Source organism: Myodes glareolus, chromosome 25 (assembly GCF_982192425.1).
Source record: "Myodes glareolus chromosome 25, mMyoGla1.1, whole genome shotgun sequence".
Classification (NCBI taxonomy): Eukaryota; Metazoa; Chordata; class Mammalia; order Rodentia; family Cricetidae; genus Myodes; species Myodes glareolus.
The window spans coordinates 37,233,537-37,245,996 of record NC_142050.1 but is presented as its reverse complement, the minus strand read 5'-3'; the positions used below and the strand labels follow the sequence as shown (position 1 = coordinate 37,245,996).

The following is a 12,460-nucleotide window of genomic DNA, read 5'->3' as shown; positions in this document are numbered from 1 at the left end:
GGTGCCTTCCACTTGAGCTGTGACCTCTTTCGGCCGAGCTTGCACATTCCTGGTTGGGAACCAGCTGACGCGTTATGGCTCCCAAACACACTCCACAAATATTTGTTGAAAAAGTAGGTGAGAGAGCAGCAGCAGCAGCGAGTGAAAGCCGGACTCTGATAGAACTGCGGGGTGTTGTTGATCTGGAAGAGGTTGCCAAGATTCTGGTGACTCAGAGACTTAGGTTGTGAGGACACGGTGACTGGCTTAGAGCGCAGCTCTCCCAGGCCTGCCAGGCCCAAGAGCAACACCAGGAAGACTATAAAAGAAAAATTATCATCATCAGATAGCCGAGGTGCCTGTGACCCAGAAGGGCTAAGGCTTCACAGGAACAGGTTTTTCACAGCCTAGGTGACTCAGATAGGGTTGGGTTTCCAGGCTTAGGAGGGAGACGTGCCAGATAAGAAGGCCAGGCTTCTGCCCAGGTGGCCAAACACACGACCGAAATCCTCCATTAACTTGGCAGTCAGTCCACCCTCTGGTTTCCTAGGGAACCAAGGGCCACACAATCTACAGTGCAACTTGGCACACAGCCTGGGACATTTTATGAGGGCCAGATGGCCGGACTCGGCATGTTGTCAGTGTTATGGGGAAGGCAGCTGAGGGTCTTGGGGCAGGACTCAGCACCAGGCCTGGGAGAGTCTGGGATCTCCCGTGGGCCACATAGGCGGGATAGGCAGGCACAGAGTTGGGATGGCTTTCGTCACAGCCTGGTGGCAAGTCCAGCACCAGAAGTCATTGACTCTGAGAGGCAAGATAAGACACGAATTGAAAAGAGGCCAGAGCTGGAGTGAAGGCTCGGCAGTTAAGAGCTTGTACTGTTCTTATAGAAGACTCTCAAGTTTAATTCCCAACACTCACACCAGGTGGCCACAACAACCCTTAACTTCAGCCCCTGAAAGAAGGATCCAGCTTCCTTTTCTGGCCTCAGTGTACACCTGAATTCACACGCACATCTCCCTACAGAATGATGAGAGAGAGAGAGAGAGAGAGAGAGAGAGAGAGAGAGAGAGAGAGAGAGAGGAGAGACGAAGGTCAGTACAGGAGAACTGCCATGCATTCTTCTTCAGCTTGCTAGCCGGGATTTCTACCTCTGGTAGTTAAAAAAAAAAAAAAATCATCAAGACTAAATATTCCGAAGCTGTGACTGTAGCTCAGTTGGGGAATATTTGCTCTGCTTTGTAGGCTTCAGACCCTGGGTTCAATCCCTAGCAAGGTCTAAAACTCAGCAGGGTGGAACAGCCTTGGAATCCTAGGAAGGGGGGTCAAAAGTTCAGGGTCATCCTCAGCTACCTAGTGAATCCAAGGCCAGCCCCAGCAGGGTGAGTGAGCCCCTGGGCTAAACAAAACAGAAGCCTAAGCTATTTTAATACTAAACAGTAGGGGATCTTTCCCAGTTGCACCCAGTTTGGGGGACACTCTAACTCAGAGGGAACAGGTTGGGGACACCCCACTGCTCTGTAGCTCTGGGGCGCAGAGAAGACTACACAGGAAAGCCGAGGGAACAGCAAGGCGTCTCTAGAGCTGTTTCCTGAGAAGGCAGGAAATGACTAAAATGGAACTTAATTAACTCGTGTTTTCTGTCTTGATCTTACTCAGTGGATGCGTAGTTGAAAGTAAGTCAGACGGGCATACTGGCAGTCAGAACTAGGCTGTTATGTAACAGGGGAGGGAAGCCATTCGTCACACATGGCTGTAGATGGGCACAGACTGCTCAGTGTGCTGGATTTTGTTTCCTGCTGGTAGCAAGAATTAGGGGGAAGGAACATCTGGGCAGTGGTTTCAGGCACTGTCGGCCACGTGGAAAGCCCTCGATGGCTTCCTGGCAGGACCCTGACCTAGAGGTCTGGGAAGCCCACTCCAGATGCCAGCAGTAGGAAAACTGGCACGCAGAAGTTCCCATAGTCCAGATGTGGAGCCGCTAACGCATGTGGGCTGGTGCCAGCTCGGTGCCCATGGAGAGGAACAGGAGATAAATGAGAGAAAGGAACAGTCAGGCAGGGTGGTGCAAACCCTTCATCCAGTCACATGGAAGGCTGAGGCAGGCAGATCTCTGTGAGTCCAGAGCAGCCAGGGCTACACAGTAAGACCTTGTCTCAAAGGAGAGAGAGAGAAGTGGCTGGGTCAGGGTTGGGGGGCCAGGTACAGACAGAATACTAGGTTGGAGGCAGGCATGTGATGGTGGAAGAAGTCAGCCCAGCATGACCAGGGGTCCTCTTTTTTCTGTAATATCATAAGTAATTGTGTCTTATGGATTTAAAGTGCCTGTCTTTAAATTTCTATTGCTGTGAAGAGACTCCATGACGTTGGCAACTCTTATAAAGGCAAACAGTTAACTGGGGCTGCTTACACTTCAGAAGTTTAGTCCGTTGTCATCACGGTGGGAAGCATGTTGGCACACAGGCAGACATGGTGCTGGAAAGGGAGCTGCGAGTTCTACATCTGGATTCAAAGGCAGCAGGAAGAGACTGTGAGCCACTAGCCTGACTTGAGCATCTAAGACATCAAAGCCTTCAGTGATGCATTTCCTCCAACAAAGATACATCTACTCCAGCAAGGCCACCAATAGTGCCACCATTCTTTGTGAGCCTATGGGAGCCATTTTCTTTTAAACCACTGTATTCCACTCCCTGGCCACTATAGGCTTGTAGCCATATCATAATGCAAAAATGCATTAGTTCCCACTTTCAAAGTCCCTATAGTATATCTCAATCCTGTAAAAGTCCAAAGTGTCTTCTAAGATTCATGCAATCTCTTAACTGTAATAATCTGTAAAATCAAAATCAAAAAGTAGATCACGTCCTTTCAACACATGATGGCACAGGATATACATTACCATTCCAAAATGTAGGGAAGGGAATACAGTAAGGAAATACTGGACCAAAACAAGACCAAAAACCAACTGGGCCAACTCCAAACTCTGCACCTCCATGTCTGATGTCAAAACGCTCTTCAGATCTCCAATTCCTTTCAGCTTTGTTGACTGTAACACACTGCTTTCTCTTGGGCTGGTTCCACTCCCTGTTAGCAGCTTTCCGTGGTAGATGTCCCACAGCTCTGTCATCTGCAGCATCTTGGGGTCTCCAAGGCAATCCGGGCTTCAACTTCCCAGCTTTACACAATGGCCTTTCTAGGTCTCCATTCAGGGACACCCCTGACACATGCTTGGTCTCAGTGGCTTTTCTTTGGGAGGGAGATTCAATAACACTTTTCTTCTATCCTGATTCTAAAGCCAGAACCATGTGGCTGAAGCTGCCAAGTTCTGCTGTTTGCTGGGACTGGAACCTGACCTCCTCATTCAATTACATCGTCACCAGCTTTCTGATTTTGATGGTTTCCTTCACTGCCTAAGCTTGGCTGTCCTGAAACTTGATCTGTAGACCAGGCTGGCCTCAAACTCTGCCTGGTCTATACATCTGCCTGCCTCTGCCTCCAGAATTCTGGGGTTAAAGGCCTGTACCACTATACCCCGCTCTAAGCTTTTCTTCAATTCTTTTTCATAAGTTGGAAGTTTAGCTGGGTGGGATCTTGCCCTGAGGTCACCACTCCCTTTATTCCATTGAACATAAAGATATTCTTTAATCTGGAAGTCTGTCTGTTGTCTCTCTCTGTCCACCCTGCCTCCACCGTCAGCTCCTAGAGCCCTATACACCCTGCTCTCTTGTTTCCTCGTGCCCTTTCCTCCTTCCTGCTTTTTGCTCCATATTTCTGTCATCTTCATGGAGAGTTCTCCCTCAGTCTCCATAGTGTGTTCCTTCGCAGCAGGCAGGCAGCTCATGGAGCCCCCAAAACACGTCAGTCATACACATTGGGGCCATTTGCTTATTTTTGTATCAGCCCACCTACCCTTCTATAACTAGGCTCTAGAATTTTCCAGCAGGAATTGTGGGTTTCAGTTATATGAACAAGTGAAGAATTGAAAGATTGTCTTGTACCTGGGGATCCACCTCTATCTTTGTCCGGAGCTGTCTGCAGCCTGTGGTTGGCATTACTCATAGCCCCTCACCCTGCCCATGCCTATGTCCCGCCAGGTCCTCAGCCCCCCAGACTCTCATTCTTTCAGTCCCATCTCCCTAGCACCTCTCCCCTAGGGACTTCAGTCCTCCAGGTTCTTGTCTAGCCAACCCCTTGACATTCCGAGGTCCTTACCCCATCCTCATTCCTCATCCATCCAACCATGCCCCAGGCCTGCTCTTACAGGCCCTACTTTTCCAAGCCCCAGACTGGTTCACCTCTCCTTTCCACACGTGGGTAGCTTGGGCTCAAGGTTGTTTTTCCCAGAATGCAAGGGGCTGCACCTTCCTTCAACTAAAATGGGGAGAGGACAACCAGAGTCTGGAGGGATGTCAGTGTCCCCCTCAATGCACATCCTCACACCTCATCTTAGGAGGAATCAAGTGCTGGCCGTGAGAGCCCATCTGGCTTCTTTCCCCCATCCCTCCACCAGGGTGTGTCTCCAAGGAACGCCCTGGCCTCTGACAGTCCTTCCTTCTGTGCCTGTGTCTCTCCTTTGGTGACTCTGGAGCTATCCTCCCACTGCTCACCAGCTCACCCCATTTCCAAAGCCAGGTTGTTCAAACCTGTGAGCCGAGGGTCTTGGAGAGCTTGCAAGACTAGAAACTGTCCCCACCAGAAGTTGAGGGTGTGTGTGTGACAGGATTTGCATGTCTGTCACATCACCCCCACAGCTGCCTCGATGAAGCTTCTGGGTCAGTAGGGAGTTGGGGTTTAAGAGACATTTGCTCTTAGCTGTCACTGCAGAAAGAGGAGGACCCCCAGGGCAGGGAGCCATCTTCTCCATCTCCGCTTGTGACGCTGGCAGCTCACCAGTAGGAAAGAATGTGTTTATTTAAGACAGTTGAGTAAGGGGTGCCTTTTTCCCCCACCAAGGAAGTAACAGCCAGAATTTAAGATACCCAACTAAGGGGGCTGGAGAGATGGCTCAGAGGTTAAGAGCATTGTCTGCTCTTCCAAAGGTCATGAGTTCAATTCCCAGCAACCACATGGTGGCTCACAACCATCTGTAATTGGGTCTGGTGCCCTCTTCTGGCCTGCAGGCACACAGAGAGAATATTGTATACATAATAAATAAATATTTAAAAAAAAAAAGATACCCAACTAAGTTTGAATTTCCAACAATCAATGGCCAGCAAGGTAACTCGGGGCATAAAGGCGCTTGACACCAAGTCTGATGATATGAAACACAGGCCGTTCTTGAACTCACCCAAAAACTTGTGACTCCTGCCTCATTTTCTCATGTGCTCACATTACAGGTACAAGCCACTGCCACACCTGGAGTCCTCCTCGCTGGCATCTTGGCTGCCTGGCTACCCCAAGCTTTCAAGGAGGGGCCACTGAAAGGTTGGAAATTCAAATCTCTGCCTCAGTGGGCTTATTTGCGAACATGAAGCGTGAGAAGAACAGACGGTGGTTGATCCTTTAGGATGTCATCGTACTTGTCTGGTGGGGTCTTCTGGGTGCTTGGCTCCCTAGATGTTAGGAGCTTGGGTGGGCGACGGCTCTCAGTTGAGTCTTCCAGGAATTGTGCCCTTGATTCAGGCCATCTCTTTTCTCCAGGACATCCCATGATTGGTCAGCGGATGGGTATAGGCCCTTTTCCCCTCCCACTTGGCACAATTTTGAGGGGCCTTTACAGTTTTGAATCCCCCTAAGGCCAAATGAAGCTCCTCCCACCGGCCCCACCAGCTACCTGCTATCAGGACAGCAAGGGACATTTCCAGACAGCCAGTCTCCATCTCAGAGTCTGTTGTCCCTAAATCTGGGGACAAGATATAGTAGATTATCAGTGCTTCAGGAGTTCAAGGAGGGTGACGAGCCCTGACAGTAAGGGGCCTGCCTTCTTGTCCCCTCTCTCTCTTCACCAACTTCCTGCTCTGTAATCCTGAGTCCACATTAGCCCCAGTCTCTGCTCAACACCCTTCCTGCAACAGAGCCTGCTTTATCAGAACTAAGCTTTGTCTTTTGTTAGCCCCTAAAAGGCCACTTGGGTGATGTCATCCTCAAGAAGAGGTCATATGGGATGTGGTAGCATGCAGGAAGCAGAGCTCTGTGAGTTCAAAGCCGCCCTGGTCTACCGAGTGAGTGCCAAGACAGCCAGAACTGCATAGTAAGACCCTGTCTCAAAAAACAAACAAAAGGTTCACCCACACCCCCAGAACCCCAAGGACCAGTAAGATGTCTTGACAGGTGAGAGCAAGCCTGACAACCTGAATTCAATGCCTGGAACCTCACAAAGATGGAAGGAGAGCCTAGTCCACAAAATTGTCCTCTGACCTCCATGTGGCAAGTGTGTACATCCCCATCACACATGCACACTAGCAATAATAACAGTAAAATAAAAATCAAATCACACAAGCTGGGGAGACGGCTCAGTTGGCAACATGATCACTGTATAATAAATGTGTATTGAGTTTAAGGGCCTGCGTTTGAACTCCAGAACAGGTGTCTTAGTCAGTGTTCTCTTGCTGTGAAGAGACACCATGACCACAGCAACTCATAAAAGAAAGCATTGAACTGGGGGCTGGCTTACAATTTCAGAGGTCAGTCCATTATCATCATGGTGGGGAACATGGGAGCATGCGGGCGGACACGGTGCTGGAGAAATAGCATGTTCTACATCCTGATCTGCAGACAGTGGGAAAAAATAGAGAGGTAGAACCGGGCCTGGGCTCCTGAAACCTCAATGACCTCCACCCCAGTGACACAACACACTTCTCCAGTAAGACCACACCTCCTAATCCTTCTAATCCTCTCACACAGTTCCTCTCTCTGGTGACTAAGCATTCAAATATATGAGATTACGGGGTCATTATTATTCAGACCACCATAACATGTTAAAGTCTAGGTGTGGTGATATGTTGTCACTTGTAATTGCAGAGCTGGAAGGGGCTCACCAGCCAGTTCGCCAAGCCACTTGGTGAGTTCTAAGCCACTGAGGGGATCCTATCTCAAAAATTAAGATGATTGGTGTCCTGAGCCATGACTTCTGACCTACACAAACACATGCCTGTGTATGTGCAATCTCAGTTTGTGCCTGTGTGAGCACGTGCGCACGTGCACACACACACACACACACACACACACACACACACACACACCAAAGAAGGAAAGAAGAAGGAAGGAAGGAAGGAAGGAAGGAAGGAAGGAAGGAAGGAAGGAAGGAAGAAAAATAAAAGCACACCATTCTAGCTGCCCAGGCAACATGCAGACCTTCAGCAAGTGCTGAGTGGCTTTCTGGAGGGTTGGCCAAGGGCTTCCATTCATGGTTCTTATCCGATAACATGGAGATATAATTTCAAGCTTGTGAAAATATTCCCACCATGATTTGGTGAGGTTTCCGTAAGTAGCGGCTTCTAATTTTAAATACTTTATTATTATTTCATGTGCATTGGTGTTTTGCCGGTGTGTATGTCTGTGTGAGAGTGTCAGATCTCCTGGAACTGGAGTTACAGACTGTTGCGAGCTGCCGTGTGGCTGATGAGAATTGAACCTGGGTCCTCTGGGAGAGCAGCCAGCGCTATTACCGTCTAAGCCATCTTAGAGGCTCCAAGTCTTATAGAATGTGAGAAATGATGGTCTGTGCAGAAAACGTGACTGAGGGATGATCCCAGATGTTCCCGACCCACTACTACTGGGAAGAATTAGCTTCCTCTCCATGGATGGGCGCTGTACCCCAGCACCCTCCTCTCTACAGCTGGGTACCACTCCTGGACCACTTTCTGCCCTCACCACCTGCTTCTCCCTCCTTCCTCTCCTCCTTGTCCTCCTTTCTCTGAAGGCGTAAGTCACAAACAATCCCACACCAGTTTGGAATTATGATTAATAGAATGGTTATTTATTCAAAGGGGAAAAAACTTACAGATCACCGTCCTAGACAACAACCCCTCTGCGCGATCAGGAAAGGAGTCTAGGAGCCGGAAGCGGAGCCGGAAGCCAGAGAGAGAGAGTGTGTGTGGAGGACAGCGGCTGCTTTTTTAAAGAGAGAGAGACCACGCCCCAATGGGCTGGTATCTCAGCAGCTATTGGCTGAAGGAGCGGAAGGAGCTCCCACAGCATCTCTCTCTCTCTCTCTCCCTCCCTCCCCTCTCGTGCTCGTGTGTGCACAAGTGTACATATGGGTGTGGTCACGTGTGCGTGTATAGGTGCAGGACAATGTCTGAAGTCTCTCTCTACTGTTCTCCATTTTTGAGAGAAAGTCTCTCACTGAACGCGAAGCTCACCATTTCTGTGAGCCTGGCTGCCCAGGAAGCTCTCACCCCCTTCCTTTCTCTGTCCTAGCACTAGTTTTAGCAATGTGCATAGACGTGCCCAGCTTTTGTGTGGTTGCTGAGAATCCACACTTGGGTCCTCATGCTTGGATGGCAAGCACTTTACCCCCTCCCCCCCAACCATTTCCTCGGCTCAGTCCTCTTTCTTTTTTTCTTCCTGCCCCACATATATATTCCTTTCCAGCAGGGTCTCGCTGTGTAGCTTAGGGTTGTCCAGAACTTGCTATACAGTCTCTGCTGGCTTTGAAGTCACTAACCCTCTGCTTCAGCCTCCCAAGTACTAGAATTCCAGGCGTAGGCCTCTTTACCTGGCCCAACCACCTCTCTGTAAAACCCCCTCAAGGGCAGGACTATGTGTCCTTGTGTCCCCCAAATGCCTGACATACTGGAGGTGCTTCGTAAATGCTTGTTGAGCAAAGAAGAAAATGAAACGTTTTGTTTCAGAAATAATCTATCACGAGAAAGATAGGGCAGTTCATTTTTTTTTTTTTTGCAGTTAATTTTATTTGGGACAAAACTTCATTCTTTTAAACTCCTTCAGAGTGATAAAAATGAAGCGAGAAAGGAGAGATTTGTGCTAGTGGCAGCACACAAAACAAGACTGATTAGACAAGAAGAAAAGAATGTTCTCTGTGAATCTGGGTCCATCTAATTCTTGGCTTCTTTTCCCCCTAGAAACCAGAACTTTCTGTATCTACTTGGACAATGAGGACACCTCAGGGGAAGGGCACAATGACCCTTGCTGTTACGCTGTGAGACTGACTTCACCTCCCAGCTCTTATTTTGTCTGCGCCGTCGTCTCTTTTAAAAGATTTATTTTATTACTTGTGATTCCGTGTGTTTCTGTACGCCTGTGCATGGGTAGGTGCACATGAGGGCAGGTGTCCAGAGAGGCCAGTGGTGTTGGAGTTGTGAGTGGTTATTAGCAGCTCCACATGGGGGCTGGGTACCCAGCTGGGGTCCTTTGGAAGAGCAGTGCCTGGTCTTTAACTGATGGTCTTGAACCATCTCTCCAGCCCCAATCTCTCTCTCTCTCTCTCTCTCTCTCTCTCTCTCTCTCTCTCTCTCTCTCTCTCACACACACACACACACACACGTGTGCGCATACACACTGTTTAGTAAGTGTGTGCCAAGGCTCACAAATGAAAGCCAAAGGACAACCTACGAGAATTAGTTCTCTCCCTCCACCGTCTAAGTCCTAGGCTCGAATTCAAGCGTCAGACCTGGTGGGGAACACCTGTACCCACTGAGCCATCTTGCAGGCCCATTGTTTTCATTGTCGACCTGCTACATCCTAGAATCACCTGGGAAGAGAGGCTCAACGAGAGGCTGTCTGGATCAGGTTGGCGTGTGTGTGTGTGTGTGTGTGTGTGTGTGTGTGTGTGTCTGTTGGGAGTGTTCTGATGACATTAATTGATATGGGAAGACCCAGTCCACTGTGGGCGGCTCCATCCCTTGTGTTTTTGGGTCCTGGGCTGTGTGAGAGTTGAAAAGTGAGCGGAGCAGAGAGCATATGTGCATTCCTCTCTCTCTGCTTTTCACGCGGTTGTGATGTAACTAGCTGCTTTAAGTCCCTGCTGCCTTGGTTTCCCCAAGGATGACTATAACCTGGAATTGTAAGCTAAAGGCACCCTTTTCTCCCCCAGAGTGCTTTTTGTCGTGGTGTTTTATCACAGCAACAGACATGAAACAAGGACCACCGGCAAAATATGACGCTTAAGATTCTCAGCACCTTGCAGCTCCATTCACAACCGGAAGGAAATCTATGGCATCAGATGACAGACAGGTGCATAGAGATGCCTAGCTAAGCTATATTTTTACATTTGCCAGGCAAAATGTTCTACATAGTACCTTTCAGTGTGTCCAAACATAAAAGTGACTTTAGGTTAAGGTTTAGGTCTTGACCATGGGTCAAGACCCCTTTGGGGGCCGAAAGACCCTTTCACAAGGGTCACCTAAGACCACATAGAAAACCACAGGTTTGTGATTCCTAACAGTGGCAAGATGGCAGTTATGAAGTAGCGATGAAAATAAGGTTACGGTTGAGGTCACCATAACATGGGGAACTGTACTAAAGGGCCACAGCATTAGAAGGCTGAAGTCCACTGCTTTAGTTGCTAACCGATATTTTCGAGCTGGGGCTGGTGGCACAGGCCAGTAATCTGAGCCACTTGGGAGCTCAGGAGAATTATAAGTTTAGGACTGCCTAGGCAACTTCGTGAGACTGTCTCAAAATAAAAAGCACTTGTCTACATGCAGCTAGGTCCTGAGTTCAATACCTAATAATACTAAATAAAGGCGCTTACTACATGTCCCATGAAATACATTCCTTTTTTTTTAATTGAGTCTTTAAAAAAATAAAATAAAATAAAATTGAGTCTTTATGTTCTCTTTCCCCCCACAAAAAAAATAATTGTTTCATCATCGTTTCTTAGTTAGGGTTTTTATTGCTGCAATGAAACACCATGACCAAAGAGCAAGTTGGGAGGGAAGGGTTTATTTGACTTACACTTCAGCATTGCTGTTCATCAGTAAAGGAAGTCAGAACAGGAACTCAAACAGGACAGAATCCCAGAGGGAGGAGCTGATGCAGAGGCCATGAAGGGGAGATGCTTACTGGACTGCTTCTCCTGGCTTAGCTCAGCCCACCTTCTTACAGACCCTAGGACTGCCAGTCCAGGATGGCACCACTCACAATGGGCAACACCCTCCCCTATTGATCACTAAATGGAGAAAATGCCTTCTAGCTGGATCTCAAGGAGGCATTTCTTCAGCTGAGGCTCCTTCCTCTGATCGCCCTATAGTTTGTGCCCAGCCAGTACAATCATCGTATCAGTGTGTGAGCGAGTGTTGCTGGGATGGAACCCAGGGCCCTGCACATGCTAGCTAGACACGTGGACTCCAACGCCAACCACAGTATCTTCATTTTAGCCCATGATAGCCTGGAACTCACAATGTAGCCAAGGGTGAGCTTGAACTTCGGATTCTCTTGCCTCTACCTGCCGAGTATCGAGATCACAGGTGTGTGCTGCCCCATCTGGTTGACATGGCCCTGGGGAATCCAACTGAGGGCTTTGGGAATAGAAGGCATGCACCCCACCAACCAAGCTACTCCCCAGCTTTATGATGTTGAGCTGGTCCCACCTTGCCGGTTCCAGGTCAGACTGAAGTCAGTTGTCAGGGTTGGGATGTAAACTCTACTCTTGAAGACCCCAAGCCTGTGCACTGGAGCATCCTGGCTGCTCTCCGTGACAGAGAAGAGACATGCAGGAAGCGACAGCCTTTGCTCCCTCAGTAAGAATGAGGGCCTCCTTTATCCATTTAAGGTTTTCTCCAGTCTTTGACTGAACCTGTTTGATTTGAGCTGCCTGGCTGTGCCCTTCCAGCCCTAGGGGTCGTTGGTGCTTCGCGTAGAAGGTTACAATGTTCTGTCATCCATTCCTTCCCCTCCAGTCCGCTCGCCCTCTGCCCTTCCCTCTCTCTCTTTCCTTCCCTCTCTCTCTTTCCTATACTTTTCAGAGAGAATCATTGCGTTTAGTCACAGGTCAGTTCCCTCTATTTCTGCTCGGTTAACCCTTGAACTTTCTTCCATTCCCTGCCCTCTTCTCCTACACAGGCAGCCGCTACATTTTTTTTTTTTCAGGTTCCCATGTGGGCAGTACTCCCAAAATGTTTTGCTAAGGCGAATTCATCATAGAGGCACAGAACTTTCCAGAAAAAGATCTGGCCTCTCCGAAATCTTCTATTACTAGTTAGTAGTTATCCTCTCGCGGTATCCATGCATTCCGGCGAGTGGGCACAGAGTGAGGAAGGAGCGCTGGGCATTTTGCTAGTGAGGCTGAGGAGTTCTGTCAATGCTTCCGCCCCCACCACGATGGGCAGGGCATCAGGGAGGTTGGCTTGGACAGCCCCTCAGACCATCCCTTTCTAGAGTCACTTCCTCAGTGGGGTGTGACCAGGTTCCTTCTCCAGCATCATCTAGCCTGCCGGTCATCTTACTCTGGGAATTCCCAGAGGCCTTACAGAGTCCCAACTCAGGACAGCACACTCCTCAGAAACCAGTACGTGTTTGAGCTTACACCTCAGGCTTTGGCTGTCCAAACTCCTGAAGGAACTTCTCAAAGACCAAGTGT

General features: G+C 49.0%; 1 long non-coding RNA gene across 1 annotated transcript; it reads left to right on the top strand.

The window, feature by feature from the left end:
- Positions 1-5,311: 5,311 nt before the first annotated feature.
- On the top strand, positions 5,312-9,151 carry LOC146889534 (uncharacterized). The gene is made up of 2 exons (XR_014999969.2): positions 5,312-5,400; positions 9,003-9,151. It is a non-coding gene; the product is annotated as an uncharacterized LOC146889534 (long non-coding RNA).
- The last annotated feature ends 3,309 nt before the right edge of the window (positions 9,152-12,460 follow it).